This window comes from Pseudophryne corroboree, chromosome 8 (genome assembly GCF_028390025.1).
Source record: "Pseudophryne corroboree isolate aPseCor3 chromosome 8, aPseCor3.hap2, whole genome shotgun sequence".
In the NCBI taxonomy this organism is placed as follows: Eukaryota; Metazoa; Chordata; class Amphibia; order Anura; family Myobatrachidae; genus Pseudophryne; species Pseudophryne corroboree.
Window position 1 is genome coordinate 165,387,377 of NC_086451.1, and position 22,919 is coordinate 165,410,295.

At 47.1% G+C, this 22,919-nt stretch overlaps 10 non-coding genes across 10 annotated transcripts; all 10 read right to left on the bottom strand.

The window, feature by feature from the left end:
- Positions 1 to 584: 584 nt before the first annotated feature.
- On the bottom strand, positions 585 to 747 carry LOC134953573 (U1 spliceosomal RNA). The gene has a single exon (XR_010185649.1). It is a non-coding gene; the product is annotated as a U1 spliceosomal RNA (small nuclear RNA).
- A 152-nt stretch (positions 748 to 899) lies between these two features.
- On the bottom strand, positions 900 to 1,063 carry LOC134951049 (U1 spliceosomal RNA). The gene has a single exon (XR_010183860.1). It is a non-coding gene; the product is annotated as a U1 spliceosomal RNA (small nuclear RNA).
- Positions 1,064 to 1,734: 671 nt separating this feature from the next.
- Positions 1,735 to 1,897, bottom strand: LOC134953203 (U1 spliceosomal RNA). The gene has a single exon (XR_010185483.1). It is a non-coding gene; the product is annotated as a U1 spliceosomal RNA (small nuclear RNA).
- Positions 1,898 to 2,049: 152 nt separating this feature from the next.
- Positions 2,050 to 2,213, bottom strand: LOC134951469 (U1 spliceosomal RNA). The gene has a single exon (XR_010184203.1). It is a non-coding gene; the product is annotated as a U1 spliceosomal RNA (small nuclear RNA).
- A 671-nt stretch (positions 2,214 to 2,884) lies between these two features.
- LOC134952970 (U1 spliceosomal RNA) lies at positions 2,885 to 3,047 on the bottom strand. Its single transcript, XR_010185326.1, has one exon. It is a non-coding gene; the product is annotated as a U1 spliceosomal RNA (small nuclear RNA).
- Positions 3,048 to 3,199: 152 nt separating this feature from the next.
- Positions 3,200 to 3,363, bottom strand: LOC134950792 (U1 spliceosomal RNA). Its single transcript, XR_010183649.1, has one exon. It is a non-coding gene; the product is annotated as a U1 spliceosomal RNA (small nuclear RNA).
- A 670-nt stretch (positions 3,364 to 4,033) lies between these two features.
- LOC134952524 (U1 spliceosomal RNA) lies at positions 4,034 to 4,196 on the bottom strand. Its single transcript, XR_010185029.1, has one exon. It is a non-coding gene; the product is annotated as a U1 spliceosomal RNA (small nuclear RNA).
- A 152-nt stretch (positions 4,197 to 4,348) lies between these two features.
- On the bottom strand, positions 4,349 to 4,512 carry LOC134950503 (U1 spliceosomal RNA). The gene has a single exon (XR_010183410.1). It is a non-coding gene; the product is annotated as a U1 spliceosomal RNA (small nuclear RNA).
- A 670-nt stretch (positions 4,513 to 5,182) lies between these two features.
- LOC134953057 (U1 spliceosomal RNA) lies at positions 5,183 to 5,345 on the bottom strand. Its single transcript, XR_010185397.1, has one exon. It is a non-coding gene; the product is annotated as a U1 spliceosomal RNA (small nuclear RNA).
- A 152-nt stretch (positions 5,346 to 5,497) lies between these two features.
- On the bottom strand, positions 5,498 to 5,661 carry LOC134951008 (U1 spliceosomal RNA). Its single transcript, XR_010183825.1, has one exon. It is a non-coding gene; the product is annotated as a U1 spliceosomal RNA (small nuclear RNA).
- Positions 5,662 to 22,919: the final 17,258 nt, after the last annotated feature.

A 22,919-nucleotide genomic window follows, 5' to 3' on the forward strand; every position in this document is an offset into this window, starting at 1 on the left:
CTCATCTGGGGACAACAACTGCAGGGAGAACACATATTTTCAGATGAACATGGGAGGGCAGAAGGCTGCCTAATACTGAAGCACCCCCAAACAACAAACCAAATGCAACAACTAGTACAAGCATTCCTGGGGGAAGGCCTGCAGCAGATGGATTTGCATATGGTGATGTCATCCAAGCAGTGGGTCAAAGTTGGCTTCAACCCTCGTCTGCATATGAAAAGAGAAAAGGGGCGTGCAGGGCATGGCGGCCTTTTGCGGCGCTTGGATGACCCCTAGTTCGCATTAAACACCTCCACCCTACTTCGGTGTGGGGCTCATGTTGGCTATGCCCCAGCCCCTGAAGCAATCAAGCTGATTACTTGCAGCAGCTGGGCACTGTAATAGCTCCAGAGCTGCTCTGTAAGGCAACTAAAAGGGTGTGGGCCCTGCAGCACTACCTGTAGTTCGCATTGTGCGTTGGAAGGCACAAAGTAAGCAGACGGGAGAAGTCAAGATAGTGCGCAAGGCATAGAAGGGAGTGGCTCAAGAAAAGAGAAGTGTAAACAGACAGCAAACTAGGCTGGAGAGAGACATGAGACAAAGAGATCTGAATTATACGAGAGCCGACCAGGGGAAACACAAATTATGCAGTCAAGTTTCCCACATTTGGGGAAATCGCAGGAGCAGCACACCCAGAGTGCAATTGGTGAGCCTTGCCCTGGGAGAAGCACCTTCATGATCATAGTATCTTACCTAGCAGGTAAGAAGGAGTTGGGCTAGAGCTGGGGAGGGTCGCTGCTCGGGCACCCCCCTGTCAAGTGAAGGAGATCCAACTGAGGCAGCACAAGGGAACTCTCGAAAGAAGAACAAGGCTAGAGGAAGATCTGAGACAAAGAAATCTGACTTTTACCAGAGCTGACCAGAGGAAAGCACAAACACAGTCCCCCACTACCACAAATAATGCTGTCAAGTTTACCACATTTGGGGAAATAACAGGGGTCAGCATACTCAGAATGCAATGAATGAACCTCACCCTGGGAGAACAATCTTCATGACCATGGTATCTCCTATGCAAAATAAGTATGATTTGGGATAGGGCTGGGGAGGGCCGCTGCTCAGGCACATCTCTGTCAAGTAAAGGAGATTCAACTGAGGCAGCACAAGGGAACTCTCATCTGGGGACAACAACGGCAGGAGGTACACATATTTTCAGATGAACATGGGAGGGCAGACGGCTGCCTAATACTGAAGCACCCCCAAACAACAAACCAAATGCAACAACTAGTGCAAGCATTCCTGGGGGAAGGCTTGCAGCAGATGGATTTGCATATGGTGATGTCATCCAAGCAGTGGGTCAAAGTTGGCTTCAACCCTCGTCTGCATATGAAAAGAGAAAATTGGCATGCAGGGCATGGCGGCCTTTTGCGGTGCTTGGATGACCCCTAGTTCGCATTAAACACCTCCACCCTCCTTCGGTGTGGGGCTCATGATGGCTATGCCCCAGCCCCTGAAGCATTCAAGCTGATTTCTTGCAGCAGCTGGGCACTGTAACAGCTCCAGAGCTGCTCTGTAAGGCAAGTAAAAGGGTGTGGGCCCTGCAGCACTACCTGTAGTTTGCATTGTGCGTTGGAAGGCACAAAGTAAGCAGACGGGAGAAGTCAGGATAGTGCGCAAGGGCATAGAAGGGAGCAACTCAAGAAAAGAGAAGTGGAAACAGACTGCAAATTAGGCTGGAGAGAGACCTGAGACAAAGAGATCTGAATTATACGAGAGCCGACCAGGTGAAACACAAATTATGCAGTCAAGTGTCCAACATTTGGGGAAACCGCAGGAGTTGCACACCCAGAGTGCAATGGGTGAGCCTTGCCCTGGGAGAAGCACCTTCATGATCATAGTATCTCACCTGGCAGGTAAGTAGGAGCTGGGCTAGAGCTGGGGAGGGTCGCTGCTCGGGCACCCCCCTGTCAAGTGAAGGAGATCCAACTGAGGCAGCACAAGGGAACTCTCGAAAGAAGAACAAGGCTAGAGGAAGATCTGAGACAAAGAAATCTGACTTTTACCAGAGCTGACCAGAGGAAAGCACAAACACAGTCCCTCACTACCACAAATAATGCAGTCCAGTTTCCCACATTTGGGGAAATCACAGGGGTCAGCATACCCAGAATGCAATGAATGAACCTCACCCTGGGAAAACAATCTTCATGACCATGGTATCTCCTATGCAAAATAAGTATGATTTGGGATAGAGCTGGGGAGGGCCGCTGCTCAGGCACATCTCTGTCAAGTAAAGGAGATTCAACTGAGGCAGCACAAGCGAACTCTCATCTGGGGACAACAACTGCAGGGAGAACACATATTTTCAGATGAACATGGGAGGGCAGAAGGCTGCCTAATACTGAAGCACCCCCAAACAACAAACCAAATGCAACAACTAGTGCAAGCATTCCTGGGGGAAGGCCTGCAGCAGATGGATTTGCATATGGTGATGTCATCCAAGCAGTGGGTCAAAGTTGGCTTCAACCCTCATCTGCATATGAATAGAGAAGAGGGGCGTGCAGGGCATGGCGGCCTTTTGCGGCGCTTGGATGACCCCTAGTTCGCATTAAACACCTCCACCCTCCTTCGGTGTTGGGCTCATGTTGGCTATGCCCCAGCCCCTGAAGCATTCAAGCTGATTTCTTGCAGCAGCTGGGCACTGTAACAGCTCCAGAGCTGCTCTGTAAGGCAAGTAAAAGGGTGTGGGCCCTGCAGCACTACCTGTAGTTCGCATTGTGCGTTGGAAGGCAAAAAGTAAGCAGACGGGAGAAGTCAGGATAGTGCGCAAGGGCATAGAAGGGAGCGGCTCAAGAAAAGAGAAGTGGAAACAGACAGCAAACTAGGCTGGAGAGAGACCTGAGACAAAGACATCTGAATTATACGAGAGCCGACCAGGGGAAACACAAATTATGCAGTCAAGTTTCCCGCATTTGGGGAAATCACAGGGGCAGCACACCCAGAGTGCGATGGGTGAGCCTTGCCCTGGGAGAAGCACCTACATGATCATAGTATCTCACCTGGCAGGTAAGTAGGAGTTGGGCTAGAGCTGGGGAGGGTCGCTGCTCGGGCACCCCCCTGTCAAGTGAAGGAGATCCAACTGAGGCAGCACAAGGGAACTCTCGAAAGAAGAACAAGGCTAGAGGAAGATCTGAGACAAAGAAATCTGTCTTTTACCAGAGCTGACCAGAGGAAAGCACAAACACAGTCCCCCACTACCACAAATAATGCAGTCGAGTTTCCAACATTTGGGGAAATCACAGGGGTCAGCATACCCAGAATGCAATGAATGAACCTCACCCTGGGAGAACAATCTTCATGACCATGGTATCTCCTATGCAAAATAAGTATGATTTGGGATAGGGCTGGGGAGGGCCGCTGCTCAGGCACATCTCTGTCAAGTAAAGGCGATTCAACTGAGGCAGCACAAGGGAACTCTCATCTGGGGACAACAACTGCAGGGAGAACACATATTTTCAGATGAACATGGGAGGGCAGAAGGCTGCCTAATACTGAAGCACCCCCAAACAACAAACCAAATGCAACAACTAGTGCAAGCATTCCTGGGGAATGCCTGCAGCAGATGGATTTGCATATGGTGATCTCATCCAAGCAGTGGGTCAAAGTTGGCTTCAACCCTCGTCTGCATATGAAAAGAAAAAAGGGATGTGCAGGGCATGGCGGCCTTTTGCGGCGCTTGGATGACCCCTAATTCGCATTAAACATCTCCACCCTCCTTCGGTGTGGGGCTCATGTTGGCTATGCCCCAGCCCCTGAAGCATTCAAGCTGATTTCTTGCAGCAGCTGGGCACTGTAACAGCTCCAGAGCTGCTCTGTAAAGCATGTAAAAGGGTGTGGGCCCTGCAGCACTACCTGTAGTTTGCATTGTGCGTTGGAAGGCACAAAGTAAGCAGACAGGAGAGGTCAGAATAGTGCGCAAGGGCATAGAAGGGAGCGGCTCAAGAAAAGAGAAGTGGAAACAGACTGCAAACTAGGCTGGAGAGAGACCTGAGACAAAGAGATCTGAATTATACGAGAGCCGACCAGGGGAAACACAAATTATGCAGTCAAGTTTCCCACATTTGGGGAAATCACAGGGGCAGCACACCCAGAGTGCAATGGGTGAGCCTTGCCCTGGGAGAAGCACCTACATGATCATAGTATCTCACCTGGCAGGTAAGTAGGAGTTGGGCTAGAGCTGGGGAGGGTTGCTGCTCGGGCACCCCCCTGTCAAGTGAAGGAGATCCAACTGAGGCAGCACAAGGGAACTCTCGAAAGAAGAACAAGGCTAGAGGAAGATCTGAGACAAAGAAATCTGACTTTTACCAGAGCTGACCAGAGGAAAGCACAAACACAGTCCCCCACTACCACAAATAATGCAGTCAAGTTTCCCACATTTGGGGAAATCACAGGGGTCAGCATACCCAGAATGCAATGAATGAACCTCACCCTGGGAGAACAATCTTCATGACCATGGTATCTCCTATGCAAAATAAGTATGATTTGGGATAGGGCTGGGGAGGGCCGCTGCTCAGGCACATCTCTGTCAAGTAAAGGAGATTCAACTGAGGCAGCACAAGGGAACTCTCATCTGGGGACAACAACTGCAGGGAGAACACATATTTTCAGATGAACATGGGAGGGCAGAAGGCTGCCTAATACTGAAGCACCCCCAAACAACAAACCAAATGCAACAACTAGTGCAAGCATTCCTGGGGAAGGCCTGCAGCAGATGGATTTGCATATGGTGATGTCATCCAAGCAGTGGGTCAAAGTTGGCTTCAACCCTCGTCTGCATATGAAAAGAAAAAAGGGATGTGCAGGGCATGGCGGCCTTTTGCGGCGCTTGGATGACCCCTAATTCGCATTAAACATCTCCACCCTCCTTCGGTGTGGGGCTCATGTTGGCTATGCCCCAGCCCCTGAAGCATTCAAGCTGATTTCTTGCAGCAGCTGGGCACTGTAACAGCTCCAGAGCTGCTCTGTAAGGCAAGTAAAAGGGTGTGGGCCCTGCAGCACTACCTGTAGTTTGCATTGTGCGTTGGAAGGCACAAAGTAAGCAGACAGGAGAGGTCAGAATAGTGCGCAAGGGCATAGAAGGGAGCGGCTCAAGAAAAGAGAAGTGGAAACAGACAGCAAACTAGGCTGGAGAGAGACCTGAGACAAAGAGATCTGAATTATACGAGAGCCGACCAGGCGAAACACAAATTATGCAGTCAAGTGTCCCACATTTGGGGAAATCGCAGGAGCGGCACACCCAGAGTGCAATGGGTGAGCCTTGCCCTGGGAGAAGCACCTACATGATCATAGTATCTCACCTTGCAGGTAAGTAGGAGTTGGGCTAGAGCTGGGGAGGGTCGCTGCTCGGGCACCCCCCTGTCAAGTGAAGGAGATCCAACTGAGGCAGCACAAGGGAACTCTCGAAAGAAGAACAAGGCTAGAGGAAGAAATGAGACAAAGAAATCTGACTTTTACCAGAGCTGACCAGAGGAAAGCACAAACACAGTCCCCCACTACTACAAATAATGCAGTCAAGTTTCCCACATTTGGGGAAATAACAGGGGTCAGCATACCCAGAATGCAATGAATGAACCTCACCCTGGGAAAACAATCTTCATGACCATGGTATCTCCTATGCAAGATAAGTATGATTTGGGATAGGGCTGGAGAGGGCCGCTGCTCAGGCACATCTCTGTCAAGTAAAGGAGATTCAACTGAGGCAGCACAAGGGAACTCTCATCTGGGGACAACAACTGCAGGGAGAACACATATTTTCAGATGAACATGGGAGGGCAGAAGGCTGCCTAATACTGAAGCACCCCCAAACAACAAACCAAATGCAACAACTAGTGCAAGCATTCCTGGGGGAAGGCCTGCAGCAGATTGATTTGCATATGGTAATGCCATCCAAGCAGTGGGTCAAAGTTGGCTTTAACCCTCGTCTGCATATGAAAAGAGAAAAGGGGCGTGCAGGGCATGGCGGCCTTTTGCGGCGCTTGGATGACCTCTAGTCCGCATTAAACACCTCCACCCTCCTTCGGTGTGGGGCTCATGTTGGCTATGCCCCAGCCCCTGAAGCATTCAAGCTGATTTCTTGCAGCAGCTGGGCACTGTAACAGCTCCAGAGCTGCTCTGTAAGGCAAGTAAAAGGGTGTGGGCCCTGCAGCACTACCTGTAGTTTGCATTGTGCATTGGAAGGCACAAAGTAAGCAGACGGGAGAAGTCAGGATAGTGCGCAAGGGCATAGAAGGGAGCGGCTCAAGAAAAGAAAAGTGGAAACAGACAGCAAACTAGGCTGGAGAGCTCTTCTGTCTATATTTTGCAAACCTGCTCTTGTCCTCTCCAGCTGCTCCATGTAGATTTGACGTCTGGAAAGGTGCATAACCCACTGACAAGCAGGCACACTCCTGCATGATTTTTCTCTCTCACTAGCTGGATGATACACAATCATTTGCATGTGCTCCACCTCCGACACACCACCCACCCAACCACCCAGTGACCAGAGCCACCCACAAGCCAACTGGCTCCGTGATTTAATTTGCACAGTGTAGTCATCCAGGCAGCATGTCCTTCTCAATGGAAGGATCTCTGGTTCCATGGAATCTTCCACATTGGAATGCTGCGGAACAAAAATGATTTAAATATTCAGCTTGCTAGCATTCAATGTACCTGCGGCTTGGCTCTAGCACATGGGTCTTCATCCTGTGGCCCTCCAGCTGCTGTGAAACTACACATCCCAGCATGCCCTGCCACAGTTTTGCTATTAAGGTATGCTAAAACTGAGGCAGGGCATGCTGGGATGTGTAGTTCCACAGCAGCTGGAGGGTCGCAGGTTGAAGACCCATGTTCTAGCATGCCTGTTCTATGATGCATGTACCGTGATGTCACAATCAGCTTGGAATGGGGTGTCTAGCAGGCATTTGCTGACAGCCACTTGAGGGAGACACACATCAGGAGATGCAGCATATCGGAGGTCTTCGATGCCTTTCCAGCAAATGCACACCACCTGCTGCTGGTCTGGACACAAAACAATGCCCACAATCGAAGTCCCAAAATGCCCAACTACAGGATTCATGTAAGTAGTGAATTTAGGAATGAATTTAGAAGTAGGAAATTAAGTTAGTTCACAAGTACATTCAAATTCAGATCTAAAGTCTAGGTAGGCCTCACGTCCTGGCAGCCCCCAGCACTTAAAAATGCCTTGATTAGAGGTAGGGAATTAAATGGAGATAAGAAGTAGACGCAAAATAAGACTCCACAGAGCAGTTATCAGGTGTCTTTATCAATTGTTGCATTTAAAAAATCAAGCAATTAGGGAACACAATGTTGCAACAATGTAACCCTATTTGCAAAATAGTACTAAATAAGTTTGTCGATGTAAGACATTTGCAAAGGCGCATTTAAAACACGCTGGAAAATGCAACTGAATCTGTTTTTGGAGGCTAGAATAGGAAATGTGCATCGGTCCAACAAGAACTGAAAGCTCTTCTACCATCTTCCTTTTCTGAAAAGCCATTTAATATATGGTTCCCAGATAGGGGACATATCAGATATTGCCTTTCAAAAGCAGCAAATATCATACCACTTCTATTGCCATCAAAGATAAACATTGATTGTTTTCAGATATTGGATTGAAAAAGCAGTCTTTATTGACATAAAGAAGCAAAAAAACATACATAAACATTACACACATAAGTACTGTGTTGCAGCACAGATAAAACACAATACAAATGCTGTCGGTATAGTACAGTTCAAGAACTACAGCACAGGCCAGCCTACACTATAAATCATGAACTGCACTATACATTTAAACTATACAATAATACAACAGTTAATAAGGCTATGTGTGTGGAGTGTAAGAGGGTGAGGGAATCACAAGCCCGAAGCTTTATTGAAAGACAGACACATATAAAGGGAGGATTAATAAATACAAAGATATCCTTTACTATAGAATGTAGTCCAATCCGGTCTTTCAACTCTTCCACAACTGAAAAACGGATAGTGTTCCCAAGCCTTCCATCCTGGAATATCTTCAGTCTCTCGCCAATGAAGAAAACAATCCCTCCAGCAGACTCTTCAACCACGATACAAGATCACAGCCAAAAGTGCGAGAAGCAACTACACTTGCGTTTAACCAAAATGGCTAAAACTTAGTGAAGGAAAGTGCAGTGCACCAAAACATAAGCTGACACAATCATGGAGAATGCGCCAGCATATATGCTCTTCTATCTATATTTTGCAAACCTGCTCTTGTCCCCTCCAGCTGCTCCATGTAGATTTGACGCCTGGCAAGGTGCATAACCCACTGACAAGCAGGCACACTCCTGCATGAGTTTTCACTCTCACTAGCTGGATGATACACATTCATTTGCATGTGCTCCACCTCCGACACACCGCCCACCCAACCACCCAGTCACCAGAGCCACCCACAAGCCAACTGGCTCCGTGATTTAATTTGCACAGTGCAGTCATCCAGGCAGCATGTCCTTCTCAATGGAATAATCTCTGGTTCCATGGAATCTTCCGCATTGGAATGCTGCGGAACAAAAAGGATTTAAACATTCAGCTTGCTAGCATTCAATGTACCTGCGGCTTGGCTCTAGCACATGGGTCTTCATCCTGTGGCCCTCCAGCTGCTGTGAAACTACACATCCCAGCATGCCCTGCCACAGTTTTGCTATTAAGGTATGCTAAAACTGAGGCAGGGCATGCTGGTATATGTAGTTCCACAGCAGCTGGAGGGTCGCAGGTTGAAGACCCATATTCTAGCATGCCTGTTCTATGATGCATGTTCCGTGATGTCACAATCAGCTTGGAATGGGGTGTCTAGCATGCATTTGCTGACAGCCACTTGAGGGAGACACACATCAGGAGATGCAGCATATCGGAGGTCTTCGATGCCTTTCCAGCAAATGCACACCACCAGCTGCTGGTCTGGACACAAAACAATGCCCACAATTGAAGGCTCAAAATGCCCAACTACAGGATTCATGTAAGTAGTGAATTTAGGAATGAATTTAGAAGTAGGAAATTAAGTTAGTTCACAAGTACTTTCAAATTCAGATCTAAAGTCTAGGTAGGCCTCACGTCCTGGCAGCCCCCAGCATTTAAAAATGCCTTGATTAGAGGTAGGGAATTAAATGTAGATAAGAAGTAGACACAAAATAAGACTCCACAGAGCAATTATCAGGTGTCTTTATCAATTGTTGCATTTAAAAATATCAAGCAATTAGGGAACACAATGTTGCGACAATGTAACCCTATTTGCAAAATAGTACTAAATAAGTTTGTCGATGTAAGACATTTGCAAAGGCGCAAACAAAACACGCTGGAAAATGCAACTGAATCTGTTTTTGGAGGTTAGAATAGATGCAGGATCAAGTAGCTCAATGGGTAGGGTATTTGATTAGAATTCAACAGGTTATAGGTTTGAATCCTGGGTATGATAGTTTGAGGTGTTATTTAATAAAGTATGTTTATATATTAGTCACACATGGCTTACTTGTACAAATGGCATGTCACCAGTTAGTGCTGACTGCTGATATGCCATTTGCACAAACACGCCATGTGTGACTGTATATGCATTTAAGGAGGGCACCCCGGCAATACCACAAACCATTGAGTGTCAAGTATACTAGATATATCTTCATATCTCATGTGCTTTCTCTGAGACCAATCTTGTTATGCCCCTTCCCCACAAGGCATGCGCCTTTTGTCCATATTGCAAAAATGGGGAGGGGGGGGGCGCATATAATTATCTGTCACAGGGCACCAAAAAGTCTAGTTATGGCTCTGGTATGCATTATGTAATCTGGCAGACCATATCTCCAACACTGGCTGGTTGGAATAGAAATCCGGTTATCTATGTGAGCAAATGACCATCAACGATTTACTCTCAAACACTAGAAAATGGACAAAAATGGTCCCCTAAACAAATTGGTTAAATTTTGGGTTTAACCAATTTGTGTAATGACCATTTTTGACCACTTTTCTAGTGTTTGGGAGCAAATGGTTAATTGACATTTGCTCCTATACATTACCAGATTTTCATTCCATCCATCCAGACTGGATAGATAGCCTGACAGATAATTGTGTAGTGTACGCCCAGGATAACTGTCAGTTGTGCTTTCTTTTATGACGGCACATAAATGGGTGGGCAGATCCAGAGCAAGCACTGCCCACTCATGCATAGTTGTCAACTGATGTGAAGTTCCAGGGGGCAATCTCAGTTATAAAGAAAAGTATCTGGAAATTGTCCCTAGTTTAAAAAAAAAATAAAAAAAATTGATCAACTCCATTTATTTAGTATGATATCCCAGGTGATAGGATGCCGGCAGTCAGAACAACTATACCATACCCAGGATTCAAACCTATAACTACCATACCCAGGATTCAAACCTATAACCTGTTGAATTCTAATCAAACACCCTACCTACTGAGCTATTTGATCCTGCATAAAAATAGTGAACATTATATGAAGCTATTGGTACTTTGAAAAAAAAAGTATCAGCATTACAACGCAGCAGATCCATGCAGTTTGCAGCCACACACTACATGTATCTGCTCAGCCACAATGCTGATTATTTCTTCACAAAGTACAAGGTGAGCTCCAAACAGAATTCTCTAGCTTAGAATTATGCCAAACCTAGAAGTCGGGCCCCCCACCCTGGGATCCCCCAGAGGGAGGCCTGCACCGTCATGCGGCAGGCTTGTCCGTTTTGGAAGCAGGCTGATGGGCAGCCCAGGCTTGCTTCAGTCTGGGCTTGTCAGGTCTGGAAGCATGAGCTTGCTTTGGGTATGCCTGACCTTGGGTACGCTTTACCTTGAGGATGAAAGGGCCAAGGGAAAGTACTTTTAGCCTTCTGCGTGGTAGGAGTCATACAAGGTAGGCAAGCTGTTTTAGCAGTAGCCAGATCAGCTACAATCTTATTGAGGTCTTCTCCAAAGAGAGTGTCTCCCTTGAAAGGAAGCACCTCCAGGGTTTTCTTGAAATCCATATCCACCGACCAGGATCTCAACCAGCTGTATAAAGTATTACCTTGGAACTGGCTCTCCACTCCCCATTATCTGGTTATCATGGCTTCCTCCGCCAGTGTCCAGACTCGCTTACTGAAGCTCGGCCACTTCTTCCTAGCAGCAGGCTCCTGGATCACTGGGCAGCAGAGGTGCTTGGGAGCCGGAAGGGGGCGGAGCAATCAGGCAGGCAGTTGCAGTGCTGCCCAGCTATCTGTGGTGTGAGAAGAAGCAGGGGCACCCCACCGCTGGCAGTGCTGCAGCTAGCGGTGGTGGCAGCGGCGAGGCTGCTGGGCTGGATCTTTAAAAAGGTGGAAAGAAGGGTGTTACGGCATGGAATGTACAAACTGCGAGACCCTGCTGGTAGCGCCTTTGTCTATTTAGTAGGAAGGGCACGTAACAGCCGGAGGGCAATGGAGGAAGCCCCTTTAGGGCTGGAGCCCGGCGGCAACTGACTCCGTTGTCTCTGGCAGTTCCGCCCCTGCACTAGAGGAATGGTCAAGAACATGGCAACATTTAATGCCAAAAAATGCAAAATCATACACGTCTCAAAAATACAAAGGCTAACTATAATATTAAGGGCATTATTATGGCAAGAGGAAAGCTATCTAAGTATTACTATTTCAGGTGAGCAATGTAACAAAGCAATAGGAAAGGCAAGTCAGATGCTTGTTTGCATAGGTAAAGAACCAGTAGCAGAAAAAAGTAATACAGGTTGAGTATCCCATATCCAAATATTCCGAAATACGGAATATTCCGAAATACGGACTTTTTTGAGTGAGACTGAGATAGTGAAACCTTTGTTTTTTGATGGCTCAGTGTACACAAACTTTGTTTAATACTCAAAGTTATTAAAAATATTGTATTAAATGAACTTCAGACTGTGTGTATAAGGTGTATATGACACATAAATGAATTCTGTGAATGTACACACACTTTGTTTAATGCACAAAGTTATAAAAAATATTGGCTAAAATGACCTTCAGGCTGTGTGTATATGGTATATATGAAACATAAATGCATTCTGTGCTTAGATTTAGGTCCCATCACCATAATATCTCGTTATGATATGCAATTATTCCAAAATACAGAAAAATCCGATATTCAAAATTCCTCTGGTCCCAAGCATTTTGGATAAGGGATACTCAACCTGTAATGCCACTGTATAGGTCCTTGGTACAGCCACATTTAGAATCCTGTGTTCAGTTCCAGAAGCCATATCTCAAGCGCCTTGAGTCCTGTTGGAGAAAGAGCACTATATAAATAAATAGTATCAAAATTTGTTTCACGGCACCCCTAGGCCAAAGTTTTCTTTATTGAGAAATTCAGAAAAAAATATAAAATTAAGTAAATTGTGTTTATAGCATGTCATCCTCAGGTTCAGTTATGTTGTGAGGGAATGGTTTTGCCAATTTATTAAAGTATAAATAATTTTAATTGGTCCTGGACCACCAAACTATGCTACCAGTGCAAGAACCCCAGTTTGGAAACTACTGCCATAAAATAAACCTTTTTTGTTTTTTTTAAACTACATGTAATACACCTTAGATCTCAGTTCCTAAAAGGTTTTAAACCCTTGCATACAGTAAACTACACATATTTAAAAATCCTACACCGGGCACAAGTGCTCACGGGCCAATTTCATGGCAGTCTCGGATAGGAGGGCATTGTGGATTCACCAAGGGAATGCTGATGCTGACTCCAAGAAGCCTCTTCAAGATCGCAGGAGCAGAGTCCTCTGCTTCTGCCAAATCCACTGTATGACGCTGGGGCTCTCTTGCAGGAGCCCACACCAGTGGGGGGCACCAGGGGCGGAACTACTGGCAGGGCAGGCAGTGCATTGCACTGGGGCCCCGCCGCACTCAAGGGCCCACAGCCGCCGGCATTACAATGAGTCACAATGACTCATTGTATCATGCCGCAGCCGCACACCAGCGCTCCCGTCGGGTCTGCGTCCTGCGACTCCCGCCGCCCGCCCGTCGTAACGAACAGATCAGGCCAGGGCACTACGGGCAGCAGCCGCAGCACCAGACACGCTGCCGCCTCTGTAACACACGAAGAGGGAGGAGGGTCGCTTGGAGATGAGAGGAGCAGCGGCACGGGGGGGGGGGGGGAGGAGGAGGAGGGAGGTGAAGGAAGGAGCCGCAGCAGCGCTTTGTTACTGGTGGAGGCGCTGCTGCTGCTGCCCCTCTGCTTCACTATAGGCTGTCTTCCGAGAACAGCCTATAGTGAAGCAGAGGGGCAGCAGCAGCAGCGCCTCCACCAATAACACAGCGCTGCTGCGGCTCCCTCCTCCACCTCCCTTCTCCTCCTTCTCTACTGCCCGGGAATCGTCAAGCTGCACGAGGAGCCTGAGCCAGCGGAGAGGGTAAGTATAATTCTTCTTTCTTTCTTTCTTTCTTTCTTTCTTTCTTTCTTTCTTTCTTCTCTTTCTTTCTTTGTTGGGACTGCCTGCCGCTATGTGTAAAAAGGGGGAATCTGCCTGCCGCTATGTGTAAAAAGGGGGAATCTGCCTGCCGCTATGTGTAAAAAGGGGGAATCTGCCTGCCGCTTTTTGTGTAAAAAGGGGGAATCTGCCTGCAGCTATGTGTAAAAGGGGGGAATCTGCCTGCAGCTATGTGTTAAAAGGGGGAATCTGCCTGCAGCTATGTGTAAAAAGGGGGACTGCCTGCCGCAATGTGTAAAAAGGGGGAATCTGCCTGCCGCTATGTGTAAAAAGGGGGAATCTGCCTGCAGCTATGTGTAAAAAGGGGGACTGCCTGCCGCAATGTGTAAAAAGGGGGAATCTGCCTGCCGCAATGTGTAAAAAGGGGGAAGCTGCTTGCCGCAATGTGTAAAAAGGGGGAATCTGCTTGCCGCAATGTGTAACAAGGGGGAATCTGCCTGCCGTAATGTGTAACAAGGGAGATGCTGTCTGCCTTAATGTGTAACAAGGGCACGCTGTCTGCCATAATGTGTAACAAGGGCAAGCTGTCTGCTGTAATGTGTAACAAGGGCAAGCTGTCTGCTGTAATGTGTAAAAAGTGTACGATGTCTGCCATTATGTGTAACAAGGGCAGGCTGACTGCTGTTATGTGAAAAAAGTGTACGCTGTCTGCCGCTATGTTTAACAAGGGCAGGCTGTCTGCCGTTATGTGAAAAAAATGTACGCTGTCTGCCGCTATGTGTAACAAGGGCACGCTGTCTGCCGTTGTGTAAAAAAGGGGGATGCTGTCTGCCGTAATGTGTAAAAAGGGGACGCTGTCTGCTGTAATGTGTAAAAAGAGGACGCTGTCTGCTGTAATGTGTAAAAAGAGGAATCTGTCCGCCGTAAGGTGTAAAAGGGTCTCTACCTGGTGTAGTGGTGCTACTGTGCGGCGTAATTTGAATAATGGAGACTACTGTGCACCGTTTTATGAATTGGTATTATTTTGTGGCCACACCCCTTAACCACGAAGCCACGCCACTATGTTTTTTTGCGCGCGCCTACGGCGCGCACTGCCCCTGTTTTGCATGCAGGGGTGGGGCTCCAATGCCGTTTCTTGCACACACTGCTAAAATGTCTAGTTACGGCACTGTTGCTAGGTATCCACTTCCCTGAGCAGGCCCCCCTCACCAGATCCTCTCCAGGGGTGAGGGGGTGGACTTGGATGGGATGGGATGGGGGGGGGGGGGGCCCAAGCCATTTTGTCGCACATGGGCCCACTGCTCGCTAGTTCCGCCACTGGGGGGCACGTCTAAAACTCTTCAGTCAGTTCTGGATTCATTCGGACCTGGACTCGTGGGTTTTACAAATAGTGTCCCAAGGGTACAAACTGGGGTTTCAAGAAGTTCCCCCTCACCAATTGTTCAAATCAGCCTTAGTCAGCAGGGAGAAGGTTTTTATTCAAGCCTCTTCGTGGTCCCGAAGCCGGACGGCTCAGTCAGACCAATCTTAAATCTGAAATCCCTTAATTTCTACCTAAAGAAATTCAATTTCAAGATGGAATCTCTCAGGGTAGTGATCTCCAGTCCGGGGGATAAAGGAGATTTCATGGTTTTGGTAGACATAAAGGATGCCTACTTACATGTTCCCATTTAGCCACTGCATCAAGCTACCTGAGGTTTGCAATTCAGGATTGTCATTACCAATTTCAGACGTTGCCGTTTGGTCTGTCCACGGCTCCGAGGATTTTCACCAGGGTGATGGCGGAAATGATGGTTCTCCTTCGCAAGCAAGGAGTCACAATTATCCCGTACTTGGATGATCTCCTGATAAAGGACGCGATCCCGGTACCAGTTGGTGCAAAACATCTACTCTCCCTGACAGTTCTTTAACAACATGGTTGGCTCCTAAACTTGCCAAAATCGCAGTTGGTCCTAATGACGCGGTTGTTGTTTTTGGGAGTGATACTGGACACAGAAGAGGTTTTCTTCTAGTGGAATGGCTCTGGAGATCCAGAGTCTGGTCAAACAAATTCTGAAACCAGCAAGAGTGTTAATCCATCAATGCATTCTGTTGCTGGGGAAGATGGTTGCGGCCTACGATGCCATTCAGTTTGGCAGGCTCCATGCCAGAGTGTTCCAGTGGGACCTGTTGGACAAGTGGTCCGGATCCCACCTACACATGCACCGGAGGATAATCCTGTCTTCCAAGACCAGAATCTCACTCCATTGGTGGCTGCACAGTTCTCACCACCTAGAGGGGCGATGGTTTGGGATCCAGGACGGGATCCTAGGGACCACGGATGCAACCCTCCGAGGCTGGGGAGCAGTCACACAGGGGGAAAACATCCAAGGAAGATGGTCAAGTCAGGAAAGTTGTCTCCACATAAATGTTCTGGAGTTAAGGGCCATTTAATAACTGCAGACACAGTACGCACTGGGACGGGTGCCCAGCATCCTCTACGGAATAAGAGAAAAGGATTTACCAGTAGGTATTAAAATCCTATTTTCTCTAACGTCCTAGAGGATGCTGGGGACTCCGTAAGGACCATGGGGATAGACGGGCTCCGCAGGAGACATGGGCACTTTAAGAAAGACTTTAGTTCTGGGTGTGCACTGGCTCCTCCCTCTATGCCCCTCCTCCAGACCTCAGTTTGATACTGTGCCCAGTGGAGACTGGGTGCTTTTCAGGAGCTCTCCTGAGCTTTCTGACAGAAAGTATTTTGTTAGGTTTTTAATTTTCAGGGAGCACTGCTGGCAACAGACTCCCTCATCGAGGGACTGAGGGGAGAGAAGCAGCCCTACTCTCTGAGTTGCAAGGTCCTGCTTCTTAGGCTACTGGACACCATTAGCTCCAGAGGGATTGGTACGCAGGATCTCACCCTCGCCGTCCGTCCCAGAGCCACGCCGCCGTCCCCCTCGCAGAGCCGGAAGATAGAAGCCGGGTGAGTATGAGAAGAAAAGAAGACTTCAGAGGCGGCAGAAGACTTCATGATCTTCACTGAGGTAACGCACAGCACTGCAGCTGTGTGCCTTTGCTCCCATACACCTCACATACTCCGGTCACTGTAAGGGTGCAGGGCGCAGGGGGGGCGCCCTGGGCAGCAATATAAACCTCTTTCGCAAAAATATAACATATATACAGCTGGGCACTGTATAAATGTATGAGCCCCCACCAATTTTACAGTTTAAGCGGGACAGAAGCCCGCCTCCGAGGGGGCGGGGCTTCTCCCTCAGCACTCACCAGCGCCATTTTTTCTCCACAGCACCGCTGAGAGGAAGCTCCCCGGACTCTACCCTGCTTATACCACGTTAGACAAGAGGGTTGAAAAGAGGGGGGGGGGGCACATAATTCGCAAATTACATACAGCAGCACTACTGGGCAAACATTAAGTTACTGTTTTATTCCTGGGTTATATAGCGCTGGGGTGTGTGCTGGCATACTCCCTCTCTGTCTCTCCAAAGGGCCTTGTGGGGAAACTGTCTTCAGAAAAAGCATTCCCTGTGTGTGTGGTGTGTCGGTACACGTGTGTCGACATGTCTGAGGAAGAAGGCTATATTAGAGAGGAGCGGGAGCAAATGAATGTGGTTTCTCTGCCGACAGCTGATTGGATGGATATGTGGAATGTTTTAAATGCTAGTGTAAACTCATTGCACAAAAGATTAGACAAGGCAGAAGCTTTGGGACAGTCAGGGTCTCAACCCATGCCTGATCCTATGTTGCAGGGACTGTCAGGGTCTCATAAGCGCCCACTATCCCAGTTTGTTGACACAGATACCGACACGGATTCTGACTCCAGTGTCGATTACGATGATGCAAAGTTACAGCCAAAATTGGCAAAATCCATTCGATTTATGATTATGGCAATAAAAGATGTTTTGCACATCACAGAGTAACCCCCTGTCGCTGACAAGAGGGTACATATGTACAAGGGAAAGAAGCCTGAGGTAACCTTTCCCCCCTCACACGAGCTGAACGAGTTATGTAAAAAAGCTTGGAAATCTCCAGATAAAAGACTGCAGATTTCCAAAAGGAATCTTATGGCGTATCCTTTCCCATCAACGGATAGGTTACGATGGGAATCCTCCCCTAGGGTGGACAAAGCATTAACACGCTTATCCAAGAAGGTAGCCCTCCCGTCCCAGGATACGGCTACCCTCAAAGAGTGTGCTGACCGCAAACAGGAGATTACCCTGAAGTCCATTTATACACATTCAGGTACCTTACTCAGACCGGCAATTGCGTCGACCTGGGTGTGTAGTGCTGTAGCGGCATGGACAAATGCCTTATCTGAGGGGATGGATAGCCTAGACAAGGATACTATTTTATTGACCCTGGGGCATATAAGAGATGCTGTCCTATATATGTGTGTATGCAAACTACCGGTGGTGCTGCAGGGCCCACACCCTTTTACTTGTCTTGTAGAGCCCAGCTGCTGCAAGAAATCAGCTTGAATGCTTCAGGGGCTTGGGCATGGCCAACATGAGCCCCACACCGAAGGAGGGTGGGGGTGTTTAATGCAAACTTGGGGTTATCCAAGCGCCGCAAAAGACCGCCATGCCCCGCATGCCCCTTTTCTCTTTTCATATACAGATGAGGGTTCCAGCCAACTTTGGCCCACTGCTTGGATGACATCACTGAATGCAAATCCGTCTGCTGCAGACCTTCCCCCAGGAATGCTTGCAATAGTTGTTGCATATGGTTTAATGTCTGAGGGTGCTTCAGTATTAGGCAGCCTTCCGCCCTCCCATGTTCATCTGAAAAGATGTGGTCTCCCTGCAGTTGTTGTCCCCAGACGAGAGTTCCCTTGTGCTTCCTCAGTTAAATCTCCTTAACTTGACGAGGGTGTGCCCGAGCAGCCGCCCTCCCCAGCCCTTTCCCAACACATACTTATCTTGCATATGAGATCTCTTGATCATGAAGATAGTTCTCACAGGTTGAGGTTCATCCTGGCCCCGCTCCCCGCTGGAGAGCGCTGATGGGGACAGCAACGGGGCTTCAGCAGCAGGGTGAGTATGTGTGGCCAGAGACCTCCCTTCCCATGTGCAGGCCTGCAGAGTGTGCCGCGCAGGATGGGGCATGTGACACTCTCCCTCCCTGGGGCTCTTCCAGATGTAGCTCCTCAGCAGTATTTTTCCCGGGCTGCGCGGCGCTCTCCCCGACTGGCATCCGCCCTGGAACACTGCCTTCCTCAACGCAACATCAGCAGGGGGCCCGGGCCTCATCACCTTCCCAGGTCTTTCTCATGTATGTATCATGTATGTGAGTGTGATATATGTATGAATCATATATGTTTGTGATATATAAATAATTATATATCTATCTATCTATCTATCTATCTATCTATCGTATGTGTGTGTATATATGTATCTATCATGTATGTATGTATGTATGTATCTATCTTGTATGTATGTGTTCTATCTATCTATCTATCTATCTATCTATCGTGTGTGTGATATATGTATGTATCTATCATGTATGTGTTATATGTATGTATCACACCTTCCTCTATACATATACATACATACATACATACATACATACACACACCTATATCTGTACGTACACTGACATACACACACCAACATCTATACATAAACACGCTGACCCCTAAACGTACACCAACGTACCCACATGTGAATCTATACATACATGTGCTGACACCTGGACATACACTGATGTACCCACACCTAACATCTATACATACACATGCTAACAACTGGACGTATACAGACGTACCCACATTTGCATCCATGCATATATAGATGTAGGTGTGTGTACGTCAGTGTACGTCCAGGTGTCAACGCGTGTATGTATAGATGCAGGTGTGGGTACGTCTGTGTATGTCCAGGTGTCAGAATGTGTATGTATAGATGCAGGTGTGGGAACGTCAGTGTAGGTTCTGGTGTCAGCGCGTGTATGTATAGATGCAGGTGCTTGTATGTCCAGATGTCAGTGCATGTATGTATAGATGCAAGTGTGGGTACGTCGGTGTATGTCCATTTGTCAGCGCGTGTATATATAGATGCAGGTGCTTGAATGTTGGTGTATGTCCAGGTGTCAGCATGTGTATGTATAGATGCAGGTGTGGGAATGTTGGTGTATGTCCAGGTGTCAGGGCGTGTATGTATGGATATTAGGTGTGGGTACATCAGTGTATGTCCAGGTGTTAGCGCATGTATGTATAGATGCAGGATAATAATCGCACAGCGTGCCCCCCGCCAACCACAAACCTCCCCCACCCCCCTGTATGACATAAACACCGCTAATTCCACTTACACACAATAATTTCAGTTTGCGACCAGGAGCCGGCAATGTATGTGCACCCAAATGAAGCCACTGTACATGCCCTGCAGGCTGCTATGTACTGCACAGGTGCAACAAATTTAAATGCCCTATCTTTAAAATGGGGCATATTTTACTAAATTAAAAAAACCTGTAACTTTCTGTAAAACCTTAACCCCAAAAGGCACTACACTAACATCGGGGTGTAGAGTTGGATGTTGATCCAAGGCACCAACAGGCTAAAGCTTTGACTGTTCCCAGGATGCCTTGCACCGCCTCCTCTATAACCCTGCCCAGTGGCGTAACTAGACCTTTGTGGGCCCCATAGCAAAATTCTGAATGGGCCCACCAGCACTCAACAAGAATGAGTGGCGTTTGGGGTCAGAAAAGTAGAGGGGAAGGGGTCTGACAGAGTAGGGGGCAGGACATGAATGAATAGAAACTGAGGTGTCCATTATATAAAGAAATACAGTATGTGTGTCTGTGTGTATATCACACACACACATATAAGGGAAATTCAAATGCCCTCAATTATTGCGCCCATTACACTCTGGTTTAGGTGCACAAAGCACCTAAACCTGAATAAAGTAATGGGCGCGATCGTGAAAAGACACCGTTTGGTTGCCCAAATGGGTCTCTTTGCTCACATTTCAGCTTGTTTCCCCTGGGGGTAGCGAGCTGAAATAAACATGTCGCACCCGTTGGCAGCAACATTAGAATAGCTGCTGACGGGCACGATTGAGGGAGGAAAGGGACATTTGAATCCAGCCCATAGATGCAATGTGAATATGTAATTTGTACCTTCCTATCTTAAAATGTATATAGTAGTGTATACACTAGAGGTCTTTCCGAACCCCCTAATCCTAACATTGTAATTTGCTTTAGGGCGCACCTCCAATTAGTCTAGTGTTTCGTATTTTCACATTAAATACTTTCTTGCATTGGTTGGTTAAAGATTAGATCGTATATTTTTCTAGATATAGCTGTGCATAGTCTACAAGGCTACATGCTTCTCCCCTAACTAGAGATGTGCAGCGGGCATTTTTCGTGTTTCATGTTTTGGTTTTGGTTTCGGATCCGCAGTTGTGTTTTGGATACGGACGCGTTTTGGCAAAACCACCCTTTCGGGTTTTGGATTCGGGTGATTTTTTTTTAAAACCTCAAACAGCTAAAATCATAGAATTTGGGGGTAATTTTGATCCTATAGTATTAAGCTCAATAACCATAATTTCTACTCCTTTCCAGTCTATTCTGAACACCTCACACCTCCCAATATTATTTTTAGTCCTAAAATTTGCACCAAGGTCCCTGGATGACTAAGCTAAGCGACCCAAGTGGGCAGCACAAACACCTGGCCCATCTAGGAGTGGCACTGCAGTGTCAGACAGGATGGCACTTAAAAAAATAGCCCCAAACAGCATATGATGCAAAGATAAATAAAAAAAGAGGCGCAAGATGAAATTGTAGTGTGTCTCTCCTGCTCAGTGTCAGTTCTCAGTAGTATCCTCATCAGTGCTCAGTATCACTGCTCATTGTCTTGTGCTGCATTGTGGTGCTCAGTATACTAGAGTACATTACTAATAGTCCAGTGCTGCATCTGGCTGCTCAGTGTCAGTTCTAGTAATCTCATCAGTGCTCCGTATCACTGCTCATTGTCTTGTGGTGCTCAGTATACTACAGTACATTACTAATACTCCAGTGTCTTGTGCCGCATATGGCTGCTGTAGGGTGCTGTGGTAGTGTCCTGTCACTGTGCATATGTCATCATTCCAGTCACAGTGATATCTGGTATCTATCTAGTGGTATCTAATTCCAGACATTACCACCGTCTAATTCCAGATATATTACTGGCATATAATTCCACACATTAAAAAACGGAGAACAAAAAGGTGGAGGGTAAAATAGGGAAAGATCAAGATCCACTTCCACCTAGTGCTGAAGCTGCTGCCACTAGTCAAGGCAGAGACAATTCAATGCCATCAACATTATGTAATGATTATACGATACATTATATATCATATCATTGTATGGTTGTAAAATACAACTTAAAAACTTTAATGAATAAATACATAAAGTAGCTTTTATGTAACCTTTTTAAACCTATTAGCATAGACCGAATCTCATCGTGTGTATAGGCCTTTAGTTCAACAACAGCATGGGACCAGTTAGTGTGTTTTGACCACTGCACATCACCTGGTGTTATATAGTAAGCACCACTATGGCATAGTATACAGCATTATGGGCCTGATATGAGTGTGACCAGCGGTGATGTGGAATGCAGTAGGAGGTGCTGTTTAGTAAGCACCACTTCTATATTCACCATGCAGTATATTGTGTGAATATAGAAGTGTTGGCTGTGTTATGTATTAGAGTAATTATTGCAGCTCCCAGCTAAAATTGCAACAATGTAATTTAGTGACAAGCTGCAGAGATTAACCCTTTCTGTGGCTGCTGCACAACCTCTATTCATATCGCTGAATTCAATTAGGGAGATGTTCTCACCCCGCGAGCAAGCGCAGGTATATGCCACACTTATGGTAACATTGGATTTGCAGATATTTTCTTGCAGGGGTGTTTCTAAACAATTTGGCTTCAAATGCGTGCCCCCCGCCACCATTGGCATTAAAAATTGTGCCCCTCCCCCATATATATATATATATATAAAAAAAACTATATTTGCGTGAGCGCTCCGGACGGGATGGGGGGGCGTGACCTCGCAAAAATGGGTATGGTCTCCATAAAATGGGCGTAGCCTTGCAGGCAAAGACTACCTTACACCCCAGTTCTTGACCCTGCACCAACAGACCTCGGCCACCACAGGGAAAAAAGTACAGTAATTTCCACCATGTTAAGCCCCACACATTAATGCCCTTTGGAACATATTATGTCACTCACCACAATATCTGTGATACACTATGCCCTACAGTAAAGCTTCTAATTACTTTTACAAAAACTGCTCAATGCCAAGAGTTTCACGTGCTGGGTGTCATGCTCATTGCCAGGGGTTTCACTCTCTGGGTGTCATGCTCATTGCCAGGGGGAACGCAGTAGGAGGTGTTATATAGTAAGCACCACTATGGCATAGTATATAGCATTATATATATTGTGAGCACTGGTGATGTTGAGTGCAGTAGAGCTGCTGCTGGGTAATTACAATTGACTACAACCACCAATATATTCTGCTGCACTATATATATGCAAAGCT